This window comes from Impatiens glandulifera, chromosome 1 (genome assembly GCF_907164915.1).
Source record: "Impatiens glandulifera chromosome 1, dImpGla2.1, whole genome shotgun sequence".
Lineage (NCBI taxonomy): Eukaryota > Viridiplantae > Streptophyta > Magnoliopsida > Ericales > Balsaminaceae > Impatiens > Impatiens glandulifera.
This window is the reverse complement of record NC_061862.1, coordinates 93,060,893-93,076,157: the sequence shown is the minus strand read 5'-3', so window position 1 is coordinate 93,076,157 and position 15,265 is coordinate 93,060,893. Positions and strand designations below refer to the sequence as shown.

Sequence of the window (15,265 nt, the reverse complement as noted above, 5' to 3'; positions counted from 1 at the left end):
AACACAATAGGAGAATATGAGCAGCAAACGACTCACCAAAGATTGGAGAATTATTCGGATCTCAAAAATCCGGGATAAAAAATTAATTCGACTAAATAAGATGTCGCATCGAATAAAATACAACACTAAATCAAATCTATGTGGTTGAAGAAAAAACAAGGCACCTCCGATGGCTTTCTCATCGGAGGGCCAAGAAATAATATTTTTTTAACTTCTCTATAACTTTTTCATAGAGACCCGTTTTACCGTTGGTGTGTCGCCCAAAAAGTCACAGCCGAGAAAAGAGATGAAAATAATAAAATTCTCGTTTTAAATTATTTTCACTACTCTATCTATATCTTTATAATGTGTATATACAATTATAATTAAAATATTACAATAATAAAATTCAAAGATAAATAAATTCTTAAGTTCTTGAAATTATAATTAATTCCAAAATAAAATCGAATAAAAAGAATTTGAACATAAAAAATATTACAAATTATATGAAAAAAAACATTGGTATCTGTTAAACTATGTTATGAATGAAATTACATTTGACAGTATCTTATTATCTCTATCACACTCCACACATGCAAATCTTCTTATAAATTCAGTCTAACCTAACCAAACCAATCTACATGCAAATCAATATGGCACAAAGAGGGCTCTCTTGTCTAATTCTTTTTCCTCTGTTTTTCTTCTCATGTCCAATTCTTTCATCGCCGTCTTCCCTGCGAACATCAAAGGTTAATTCGACTATTACGGAAGTGGAGAGGATTATCAAGAGTTTAAACTTGTTTCCCAGTTCTGGCGTCAACTCCGGTGACATTTCTTCCCGTCGATTACCCGATGCAGTGTCATCATCATTGGTCGAACAACAATTCCGCCTCCCAGCCCTTGGTGATCCAGGGACTTCGATTCAGAATTTGGGTCATTATGCAGGCTATTATCGACTTCCTCACTAGAATGATGCAAAGTACTTGAGTTTTTTTGAAAATGCAACATTAATTGAACTCCAAATCGGTAGAAATCCAGTTTTAAAATATTTATAACGTAATTTAATTGTTTCTTGTTTGGATTGGGTGATTCAGGATGTTTTACTTCTTCTTTGAGTCGAGAAGGGGTAGATTGAATGACCCAGTTGTAATATGGTTGAATGGAGGACCTGGAGCCAGCAGTTCAATTGGTTTGTTTTATGAAAACGGTCCTTACAAGATAATTAACCAAACTCTTTTCTGGAATGACTTTGGTTGGGACCAGGTATCGAACATACTCTATATCGACCAGCCCATAGGCACCGGCTTCAGCTATAGTTCAGATGAGTCTGATATTTGTACCGATCAAGAGTGTGTTAGCAATGATTTATATGACTTCTTGCAGGTCTAATTTCTTAGCTAACTTCTAAAAAAAACATGCAATCAATGAATACTGATCTTGTTATTATTATTATTATTAAGGTATTTTTCGATGAACATCCTCAATATTTGAGGAACGGTCTCTACATAACAGGAGAATCATATGCCGGCCACTATATCCCTGCCTTAGCCTCACGGATTCACAATGGAAACAATAACGGAGATGGAGCTCACATTAACCTTAAGGTAATATTTATTAATTAAAGATTAATTTCAGTTCATTAATCTTTTTCTTAATAATTTATTTATACAGGGTATTGCTATTGGAAATGGATTGACACACCCTGCAATTCAATACAAGTCATTAATAGATTATGCTTCAAATATGAAACTGATCTCAAAATCTAAAGTCGGACGTCTCGCCAGATTGGTACCAAAATGCGAGGAAGACATAGCTAGATGCAGTAATCTTTCTCTTTTTTACAATATATTTATATATATGTTGTTTCAATTTACATTATCATGTTTTAAAAATAAAATTTAGATGCAAGGATAGGAGGAGTAGGAGGGAGCTGTATGGAAGCATATTCTTCTTGTACTGCCATATTCTATCGTTTATTGGAATATTATGGTTCTAATAGAAATGTAAGGAATGAATGAATGTTACATTTTATTTTTTTTGTTGTAAGTGTAACAATATCGGTGGTGCTTACAGTATTACGACATTCGGAAGGAACGTGTGGGTGAAATGTGTTATGATTTCTCGCATATGGAAAAACTATTAAGTAATGCAACGGTTAGAAGATCCCTTGGAGTTGGCAATATTCGGTTTCTATCCTTGAGCGAAACTGTTTTTGATGCGATAATTAATGATTGGACGAGGAATCATGCAGTGGAAATTCCTCCGCTTCTTGAAGATGAATTAAGGTCTTGATATATGCAGGAGAATATGATCTCATCTTGAATTGGATTGGTAATGAATTATCAAAACTTTTCTTCTTTCTTTCTTATTAGACCAACTAATTATTAACTCACAATAAAATTATTCCAGGAATCTATAGGTGGGTTACTGAGATGAATTGGTCGGGTAAAGACAATTCAATAATATAGACTTAGTTTCATATGTAGTCGATCATGCAGAGAAAGGAGAACTTAAAGAATATGGACCTCTGACATTCCTTAAGGCAAGAAATCAAATATATATATATATATATATATATATATATATATTAATATATGTGTTTAATATTTTGTGTGATCGATCAGGTTATTGACTCGGGACATATGGTTCCTATGGATCAACCGAAAGCGGCATTGAAGATGCTGGAAAGATGGACACAAGGTGGTACCCTTATGTCAAGAGAATAAGGCGGACCTAGTATTATATGAATATTGTTCTTTGTTACTATTCTATTGCAAACTATTAATAGCTAGATAATTCTCCATGTCCAATCATGAAAGTTGAAACTCTAAGTTAAGTCTTAAAACACAATAATAAGTTTGCATCTTTATTTTTGAGGGTACATCAATTGAGTTCTGAGTACTCAATTTAATAAAATAAAATAAAGTTTATAGATCAATTTTAAAGTTTATATTTAATTGTTTATTTTTTTCAATGGAAGTTTGGCTCAATCTATTTTGTTTATTTAAGTATTTGACAACAAAAAAAAATTATAATTTACTTGTACAATATGAGGATAACAAGGATAACAGTAGAAATAATAATTTCAAATTGGGTTCACTGTTTTTGAGAGCTCACTTGAATCCCAATCCTAAATGGGGTTTAAGACTCTAATTCTAATGCAAGAAAAAGAACTTTCAGACCGCTAGTATTTTAATTCAAAATAAAAAAATAACAGAGATGCAATCATGCAGGTTGCAGTTTTCAATGTCGCTCGCAACAAAGAAGATAAAGATTTCTAACCTAAGACTCACAATAGGTGAAAGTTTGTTGATAGTCTGTTATTTGATCTCTTAATGGTCTCTCCTTTCTTAATCCATGTGGGATCTCTTTTATAGAAGTTCAAAATCGTCGTTCTTCACTATCTTGTTGGTCCAATCTTCACGGCGACTACACGCTTTCACGATGAAATCAAACAAGTTGTTGCTATCCTTGCAAAATATAAATTGGAAATCGAAATGAGTGTTTACCATTATATATATTTAATCATTATTAATAAACAAGTACTTACTTGGTTAGATTACTACAATATTTTTATTTTATCGTTTCAAGTTTGTGGGTGGATCAACCCAGAATATAACTCAAGTATTTATTTATTCTCATATATATATATATATATATCTAAATTGACCACAACTTTCGATCCGACAAACCAAGGAAAATTGAAATTAAACATAGTTTTATATATATATATAAGTTAGTTAAATGTTGAACTTATATGGTTAGCAATCACTTGTAAAAATAGTCTTTTAACGTCCGAAAATTCTGTCAGTATTTATATTTTTTTCGGTCGGCACTAACTAATATTCTATTCGTTAAAATTACGGACGGTCAGACTCTAAAACTAGAGTCAGTATTGAAAAAATCACCAATAAATGTCGTTATTAATCAATAAAAGGCTGAATTTTCTGTTGTCGTTATTAATCAATAAATGTTGAATTTCTTGCTGTCATTATTAATCCATAAAGGCCGAATTTTATGCTCTCTTTATTAATTAAGAAATATCAAATTTACTATTGATCAATAAAGTATGTATTCCCTACAGACGTTATTGATTATGAATAACATAAAAATGGCCGAAGAAAATACGACCATTATTAGTTGTTTAATAAAAAAATGTTTTTAATCTAGAACCTGACATTTAAATTAAAACCTATTATATATTCAAATTAAACAACATTATATATAACACAAAACATATATAACATTTTCCAACAATCTATTCAAAAATATATGTTCCAAAACATGTATAAACATTTACAAATTTTGAACCTATATAGACATATATGTTCAGTTTCTTTATTTCTTCAAACTTACAAAACATGAATAGACATATATAGGTTTAGTTTCATTATTTTTCAATCTTCCTATATAAAAAAATCTGCAACAATCATATCAAAATGAAAATTATGTATCTCGAAACTGTAGAAAGCAAAGCCAACATAGGTAAAATATATACTTCATATAAAAAAAAATAGAACCACACTATCATTGAAATCACAATCTTATTAATTGTTTTCTCAAACTCCAATGTACTACAACTAATAGAAATCTTAGCCGATTGTAAGAGAAGAAAAAACCCAGTAAAATCACAAATCTTATTAAGCCGAGCCTATACATAAAATAGTTGAATTAAATTGACATTAATGAAGACACTAGCACACCAATACCACAACCATGATCGTGATAAGCACAAAAATAATTGTTGATTTTAAAAAAATGACCTTATTTGTTGATCATGTAGAAAATATAACAATTGTTAATTTTAAAGTAAAAGTAGTAATCTTTTACAAAATGTTTCACAATAGAAGTGGAAAGACTTGTTAATCTATATTTTCTTCATCTTCTTCATGAGCTGTATTTAATGTATTTAATGAGTCTAAAATTAATAAATCATATTAACATAAACAATTAATCTATATATTTTCAAACCTATTTTAGAAGGTGATGTAGTAGATGGTACTTGTGCATGGGGTGACATCGACGAAGATTGAATTCCTAAGTATCGTACCATAATAGCTTGAATCATTTTTTCTGTTTCAATACGCTCGCTCGGCTAATATTCTACAATTAATAGCTTCCCTTTCTGCTAATCTTTTTGCTTCATTGGTCTCCCTCTCTATTAACTTTTTTTTTTAATTTTTTCTAATTCACTTTGTAATTGCTCATGATTATATATTAATTTCTCTACTATGGCTCTTAGTAAATCATTATTACCAAATAATTAAGTGTCCATAGCAAAGCAGCACGCAAAGTAAAATTTTGAGACGTTGATGCATCAATTGTTTTTACTCCAGTTTTCCATAACTCTCTTAATTCATCAATCAATAGCTGTAAATAAATATCAATCGTATGTCTCGAACTCTCAGGACAAGGTATTAGCATAAAGAAAATGAAATTAGACGAGTTCATACATAATATTGGTGGTAAATTGTAAGGAATAAGGATCACAAGCCAAATAATACCCTCCAACCTGTTCATTATTTTTCAACCAAATCTTATAATAATATGTTGAAATTTTAAACTAATTCATAAATTCTATTAATAAATAAAAATGAGAATTTGGGTCAATAAAATTAAATAAAATTCAAACGAAATTCACATGAAATTTACACGTGAATTAAAGTGAAATTTGATCTAAATAATTAAATTATTATAATTATTTTTTTAATTGTTTAATTAACATTTAATGATTTAAGAAGAAATTAGCAAATTAAATTAATTCAATATTGTTAATTATCATTGTAACCTTTATTAGATTATTGTTATCAATTTATTAGCAATTAGAAAAGGTCATGTAACATGTTTTTTTAATGAAGAGGAAATACAAAGGACAATAAAGAGACAATCAATGTGAGCCGTTGGATCAAAGATTAATGATTGATTTTATTTTTATGACAATTTATTATTTCAACAATATAAATATCTCTTCTTTATAATTCCCACAACACATCAAAAATCACTACATCCTCTTATTATTTCTCACTCTAGAATTTCAAAATATATCTTTTTATTTTGTGAGTGTTCTTCAAGTTCTTCGCTCAATATTTTCTATTGAAACTCGGTGATAGTTTAAGTCCGTTGATCAAGTTCGATGCGTAGTGATTTCAGTGAAGAATCAATATTAAATTCCTTGTACCCTGAAAAACAGTCATCTGGATAAACTCTAGCACAAACAGGAGACGATGAAACTGTTTTAAGGAAAATATGTCTAACACATGCCTCGAATCAACCTCAAAATCAATGATTTCATTCTTTGTATATTCAATTTTATTTAATTTATTTGTAACATCATTCTATTATATATTTTCTGATTATTTAAAGACAAGAATATCTAACAATCTTCAAACAGTTTCGTGTGCTAAGTTATTTTGTAGATTGTTTCGTCGGAATTTTTGTCTTTGATGTTTCAGAAAAAAGAGTTGAGTTGGAAAAGGAAATATGAAGAAAATGTTTTTTTAAAAGAAGAGATAAGGTCATAAACAACGACAGACTAATGAAATGGAGGGTTGGCACAGTGGTTCAAAGTTCAGATGTATTGGTGCGTGGTAGAAGGCAGATCCCCTGTTTGAATCTATCCAATGATTTCTTTTGTAGAAATGTGACGTGATAAAATAATATTAGTCATTCATATTGAAACCATTATAATTTCTTGGGTAGAAATTATGAGATGAATAAGATGGTCAATGATTTCTTATAGAAATCAAACTCATTTAAATGACTGTAGTCATTGATTTTGGAGATTAATATGGTAGTCAATAATTTTTTTATAAAAATCAGACTTCTTAAAATGACTTTAGTCATTGATGTGAAAATAATTCTAATTTATTGTATAGATATTATGAGTTGAATGAGGTCGATAACGATTTCTTATAAGAAATCTGATTTTTCAAAATGACATTAATCATGAATGTTGAAATCATTATAATTTCTTATGTATAAATTATGAAATATATTGGGGGTCTTAACGATTTCTTATGTAGGATTTTAATTTGTCAAAATGATGTTGTCAATAATATTTTGAAGCATTTTAAATTCTTCTATAAAAATTATGTGATTAATCATGACAGAGAATGAGGTTCATTTGTATAAAGAGATTAAAAAAGTGTTTGTGTTAGAACTTATTCTAATCATGCATTTAAAAGACACTACTATGTTAGTCAAAATTGTCCTCTCAAGAATTGTCTCGGTGAGAACAATAAATCTAGATTTGTTTTGAGCATGCATAGTCGTTTTACGTCGATTATTGTTCAAACATGGCAATGTAAGTGATTCGATTAAGACATGAAATATATATATAGTTATATTTTGTTTGATTATATATTGCTAAGGGATTATTTATATATATCATGCATATTAGCTATTAATATGATGATTCATGTTCATTAATAAAATGTATGATTATCTAGCAATTTGTATACATATGAATAAAGATCTATTGTATATCTATTTTGTTTTAATAGATAAGAAATTTGTCACAAAATTATGTGTCTTTTGATTGATGAAGATTTTTTTATAGAAAGTTAAAAATCATCTAATTAATTAAGAAACAAATAATTGTCCCGTGCATTTGCACGGATAAGAATATATATAAAATATTATTTATTTATAAATATTTTAGATAAAATTAAGTTTAATCTTAAACTTAATATTAATATATATATATATATATATATATATATATATATATATATATATATATATATATATATATATATATTATCCCTTCGGCACCCGCTTAACCCCTCAATTGACCCTCATCTTGTGACTCACACTTTTTCATATGCATTTTTTTATCCCTTTAGTAAACCACCACCAATCTTAGTTGACCTCAATTGATGACACACCTCAAACTCAACCACTAACCCTCTAATTTACCAACATCTTGTGACTCACACTTTTTCATATGTCTCTTTATCCCCTCGGCAAATCACCCACTGACCCTAATCTTATGACTCACTTTTTCATGTCTATATCCCTCGATAATCCACTCACTAATCTTAGTCAACATCTCTTTTACTCCCACTTTAACAAATCAACAACAAATCGTAATTGATCACAAAATTCTTATCCAACGTCAAACTAAACACTAACCACTTTCAAATGCTCGTCAAACCAACCATTAATTCCAACTTCACACTCGACAAATCACCCACCAACCGACTTCCATCTCGTGACCTCACACTTTTAAATGCTCGTCAAACCAACTACTAATTCTGACTTTATAGAAATAATATTAACATTTTTTTTATTAATATAATAATTTTTTTATAATGATTTATGACGATAATCAACTTCTCATAAATGATAGACTTTCGTGAAGACATATGTAGTCTATGCGAGAAAATATATACAACCGTTGTGCCTATTATAACATTATGCATTCTCAAAAATGTTGATAGTAAATAAATTTATATTATTTTTTATTCTTAATAATCAAATCTTTTCATTACTATTATCACAAAAGTTAACACAAAAGTCTAACAACTTTCGTATCGAAACTCCTAAAATAGAATTAAGGATAACAAAATACACTTTTTTCCATTATTATTTTTTAAATAAATTTTCTTAATTACAGTTTTTTTAGATATCATTATATAAAAAAACAGCATATTGCAAGTTTGCAACAACTATGTCCAAGCGAGGAAGAACATACAACAAATTTATTAAACAATTTGAGTGGGTGCTTTATAATTTTCATTAACTTTATAGAAATAATATTAACATTTTTTTATTAATATAATAGTAAAAAAAATTATAATGATTTATGAGGATGACCAACTTCTCATAAATGATAGACTTTCGTGAAGACATATGTAGTCAATGCGAGAAAATATATACAACTGTTGTGCCTATTATAACATTATGCATCTCAAAAATGTTGATAGTTAATAAATTTATATTATTTTTTATTCTTAATAATCAAATCTTTTTCATTACTATTATCACAAAAATTAACACAAAAATCTAACTACTTTCATATCGAAACTCCTAAAATAGAATTAAGGATAACAAAATACATTTTTTTCATTATTATTTTTTAAATAATTTATACACATTTTATGGTTTCACGACGAATTATCCTAATAAGTAATTGTGAAGATGATTTATCCAAACTAAATGTTAAATCATCTAATAAAATTTTGTCATTTTAACTTATATATAAATTGTTCTTTATTCGTTTTAAAATTTGTTTGACATTATGCACATATTTATTTTTAATATGTTAAATTATAATATCTTTTGGTCAACAAATAATGTTTTTGACATTTTGTATCTAAAATTGATTATAATACTCATTATCTCATAATAATGATCATGTTATTTTTTAAATCTTCATAAACCTGAAGAATTTATGCAAATATTTATATATTTTATGGTTTTCAAACGAATTATCCTAAAGTGTAATTGTGAAGATGAATTGTCTAAATTAAACCCTGAGTCATCTAATAAAATATTGTCATTTTAACTTATGTATTAAATTATATATTTTATTTTATTTTTGACATTATGTACTTATTTGTTTTTAATATGCTAAATTATAATATCTTTTAGGTCAACAAATAACTGTTTTAACATTTTGTATCTAAAATTAATCATAATACTCATTATGATGAGAATGTTTGTTTTAATATGTTTTTTAAAATTTATAATTATTTTCAGTTAAATTTTATTTTTGTTCACACATAAATTCAATTTTATTAAAAATGTTCGAAGTATTACGTAAAAATATATTGGTGGTTAAATATATAAATTCAATGAGTTAGTTTGAGTAAGATTACTAAACGAGACATTGATTAAATTTATGAATAAAGGTGAAATGAAATGTTTTATTCGTAAAAAAAAAGTTTAAATAATAGTATTAATATAGAAGGAAACTAATATTAATATTTTTAAAATTAAAAATTATTTATATTAATTTTTTTTCAAATATATTTAATTTATTTATTTTTTTGTCTTTTAATATTCATATTGTCTTTTAAAATTATTAATTATTTATATATATCCATAAAATATAATAAATATATACTATATATATTATTAAATAATAAAATTAAAAAAAATATTTTGACATATTTTAATTGTTATTTTAATTTATAGTTGTCTTGTATAATTTTACTAAAGTATTATACTATAAAATTGTTTTTATTAAATAAAAATAATAATTAATGTTATTATTTAATATAAAATTAATAATTACATATATATATATATATTAATATATTATTAAATAAATAAAATTAAATAAAAAATAAATAAAAAAATCATAAAAATCATAATATATATATTTTTTTATTTTTGTTAAATATTAATTTTCACTAAATAGTCAACAATGAATAATATCATATCAATCAAAGTAAAATTTTATATAATTTAATTGATAATATTATCCAAAATTTAATATTTGAAAAAACTAAATTTCAAAACTTATATAAATGAATTATAAATTTTTAGATATTTGATAAATTGAAAAATATATATTAACATTAAATTTTAATTAAAATTAATTTTTGTAAAAACAAAACCAATTAAAAATTAATTAAATTTAAATAATATTAGTTCTCTTCAAAAACATTTATATTTAAATAATATTTTATTTATATTTTTATCTATAAATTTTCAAAAAAAAAAAAGAAATTAAGTAAAGAACATAAAAATGAAGACATGTTTAGGAATATAAATTTTACACTTTAATGAGAATAAATGTATAGAGATACACAACAATAACGAATATATAATAACATATATTTATTTAAGGGATCTATGATACATTTTGTGCTTCGTAACATGCCATAAAATTAGAGTTTTGATACAAGTTATTCATCATATTGATTTTGTCTCCTAAATCTACTCTTAATATTATATAAATTATATTTATCTCTCATATTTAATTTGTATTTTTTTTTATCTTTAATCATACTATATATATATATCAAGAGTTTGAATATTTGAAGAATAATGATTATTTTTATATTTAAAAATATGTTATTTTATTCTTACAAAAAAAAATACTTAATTAAACTAATTATGATAGCTCAAAGGTTAAGAGTCGGATTAAGACATCAATTACGGATTCACATTAAAAATGTCTTAAATGGAAGTATATTATAATTTCTAAAATTATGTTAACATTTTATTTATTTTTTAAATGCGAAAGATAAATTTTAAGGTATAGGTAATGTTTTTATGTATTTTTAATTGTTTTATTTTTTATAACTATTTATGAATGAGATAATTTTATAAAATTTATTTTTTATTTATGTCTTATTTATCTTAATTTTATAACTATAACCGTGTAAATTTATGAATAAATGTGAAATGAAATGTTTGATTCATAAAAAAAAAGTTAAAATAATAGTATTAATATAGAAGGAAACTAATATTAATATTTTTAAAATTAAAAATTATTTATATTAATTTTCTTTGAAATATATTTAATTTATTTATTTTTTTGTCTTTTAATATTTAAATTTTAAAATTATTAATTATTTATATATATATATATCCTTAAAATATAATAAATATGTACTATATATTTTTAAATAATAAAATTAAAAAATATTATTTTGACATATTTTAATTGTTATTTTAATTTATAGTTGTCTCGTATAATTTTACTAAAGTATTATACTATAAAATTGTTTTTATTAAATAAAAATAATAATTAATGTTATTATTTAATATAAAATTAATAGTTATATATATATTAATATATTGTCAAATAAATAAAATTAAATAAAAAATTATAAAAAATAATTAAAAAACAAAAATAATTTAAGATAAATAATAAAAAAAATATTTAAAAATTATATATGTTTAAAAATATATTTAACTAATCATAAAAAGTTGAGAATTATTTATTGTTATAAAAATATAAATTGAAACATTATATATTTAATAATTAAATAATTATATTAATTTTTTTTATTTATTAATTTTTTTTATTAAATATTAATTTTCACTAAATAGTCAAAATTAATATAGTTATAAAAATAGAATAAACAATGAATAATATCATATTAATCAAAGTAAAATTTTATATAATTTAATTGATAATATTATCCAAAATTTAATATTTGAAAAAACTAAATTTCAAAACTTATATAAATGAATTTTATATTTTTAGATATTTGATAAATTGATAAATATATATTAATATTAAATTTTAATTAAAACTAATTTTTATAAAAACAAAACCAATTCAAAGTTAATTAAATTTAAATAATATTAGTTCTCTTCAAAAACATTTATATATAAATAATATTTTATTTATAATTTTTATCTGTAAATTTTCAAAAAAAAAAAGAAATTAAGTAATGAACATAAAAATGAAGACATGTTTAGAAAATATAAATTTTACACTTTAATAAGAATAAATGTATAGAGATACACAACAATAACAAATATATAATAACATATATTTATTTAAGGGATTTATAATACGTTTTAGGCTTTGTAACATGCCATAAAATTAAATTTTTGATACAAGTCATTCATTATATTGATTTTGTCTCATAAATTTACTCTTAATTATTATATAAATTGTCTTTATTTCTCATAATTAATTTGTATTTTTTTTTATCTTTAATCATTTTATATATATATATATATATATATATATATATATATATATATATATATATATATATATATATATATATATATATATATATATATATATATAAAAGGTTTGAATATTGGAAGAATAATGATTATTTTTATATTTAAAAATATGTTATTTTATTCTAACAAAAAAAAATATTTAAATTAAACTAATAATAATAGCTCAAAGGTTAAGAGTCGGGTTAAGACATCAATTACCGATTCACATTAAAAATGTCTTAAATGAAAGTATATTATAATTTTGAAAATTATGTTAACAATTTAACTTTTTTTTAAATGTGAAAGATAAATTTTAAGGTATATGTAATGTTTTTATGTATTTTTAATTATTTTATTTTTTATAACTATTTATGAATGAGATAATTTTATAAAATTTATTTTTTATTTATGTTTTATTTATCTTTATTTTATAACTATAATCGAACGCAGTGTATCTTAACTAGTATAATATAATAATTTAAAGTGAAAAAATAAAAATATATATTATAATAAGTCAAAGAATGAAATGAATTCAAACTAGATTTGAACGAGTCAAACTGTTTGTGAATGTCTCGTCAAAGCTTGACTCATAAAATTGAACTCGAGTTTTATATTTGTCGATTGAGTAGTTTGCGAATAGCTCGTTTGAAATAAATTAAATAAATAAATAAATAAATAAATAAATAAATATAAAATAAAATAAAATAAAAACCCAATTATTTTAGTTTTTTGTTTTTTGGGACGTCCATATCCCAAGCTCACTCAGACTCTTCTCTCATCTCCTCTTCTGAATCTGTTATTCTGACATGTCCCAAAGTTGAGTCATTCTTCAAACATAAAAAGTTATATATAAAAAATTATATGTAGACCTCACAAAAGTTTTAAAATACGTTAATTTTAAATCATGACTCAGCATATGGAACATCCTTATGGATCCTTCTATAATTTGTCGAGTGTGAGGTTGAAATTAATGGTTGATTTGAGGAGAATTTGAAAGTGTAAGGTCACGAGATGAAAGGTCGGGTGGTGGGTGGTTTGTCGAGTTTGATGACGGAATTAGTGGTTGGTTTAACGAGCATTTGAAATTGTGAGGTCACGAGGTGGTGGGTGGTTTGTCGAGTGTGATGTCGGAATTAGTGGTTGGTTTAAAGAGCATTTGAAAGTGTGAGGTCACGAGATGGAGGTCCGGTGGTGGGTGGTTTGTCGAGTGTGAGGTTGAAATTAATGGTTGGTTTGACGAGCATTTGAAAGTATGAGGTCCACCTAAAATTCCACCTAAACAAACAATAATAATCAAATAATTCAATACATGACTCCAACCTAAATCAACTATAATCAATGCATTCACAAACTTAAATCTAACATAAACAAACAATAATAATCAATTCATTATTCAATACATGACTCTAACCTAAATTTAACCAAAATCTAACCTTCATTAACCTAAAACTAACATAAATCGAACATTAAACTAACCTTGCAAAAAAAGAGCGACGAGGAAGAGCGGCGGATGTAGATCGACGGGCGGGCAGCAGGCGTGCAGCGGTCAGGCAGCGGGCGGCTGAAGTTCCTAATCCAAACCTAATAACAATAAATATAATCAAACTCAATATATAACATACTATCCATAAATCAAACTCAATCCAACATCTATCAAACCAGAATATGCCTTAAAATAAACAAATATTCATTAAACCAATTAAACAACAATCACACCAGCAACAATCAAACCTCAATCAAACCAAAATCAAACCAAAACCCTAAATGAAACAAAATCTAACCTAAATCAAACTTCAATCAAACCACAATCAAACCAACCACAATCAAACCACAATCAAACCAAAATCAAATCAAAATCAAACCAAAACCTTAAATTAAACAAGATCTAACCTAAATCAAAATTCAATCAAACCAAAATCAAACCACAATCAAACTTCAATCAAACCAAAATCAAAATTCTAACCTAAATTTCATACCTAAAATTCATACATAAAATTCAAACCTAAAATTCTAACATAAACTTCAATCATAATTCTAACCTAACCTAAATTTCAATTCATATATATATATTTATATATATATATATATAGAACGGTTTATATTTAAATTAAATCAACAATAATTACCTTTGAGGAAATGCGAGGGCGAGCAACGGGCGACTGAAGGAGGAGAAGAGCGGCGACTTGAAAGCGGCGAACAGGAAGAGAGCGTCTTCGGTCGGTGGTGGCAGCGTCTACTATCGGTCGTTGTCTTTGGACGGCGTCTTCTATCGGGCGTCGTCTTCGGGCGGCGTCGATCTGGGAATGAAGGCGGCGCGGAAGAGAGAAACGGGGAAGAAGAAAAGGGGGAAAAAGGGGTTATATTTTTTTTATTAAGTTAATTACCGAAAGTTTTAATAAAACTTTCGGTTTTTACATTGATCAAAACCGAAAGTTTTATTAAAACTCTCGGTTTTTGATCAATTTAAAAACCGAAGGTTTTATTAAAACTCTCGGTTTTGAACAATGTAAAAACCGAAAGTTTTAATAAAACTTTCGGTTTTGATTTTCATATTTCCGAGAGATGTGAAATAAACTCTCGGTTTTGATAATTATTTCCAAAAGTTATATAATTAACTTTCGGTTTTACAACTTCACAAAATTTT

General features: G+C 25.2%; 1 pseudogene; it reads left to right on the top strand.

Annotated features, from left to right (window-relative positions):
* The first annotated feature begins 632 nt into the window (after positions 1-632).
* Positions 633-2,705, top strand: LOC124936424 (annotated as a pseudogene).
* Positions 2,706-15,265: the final 12,560 nt, after the last annotated feature.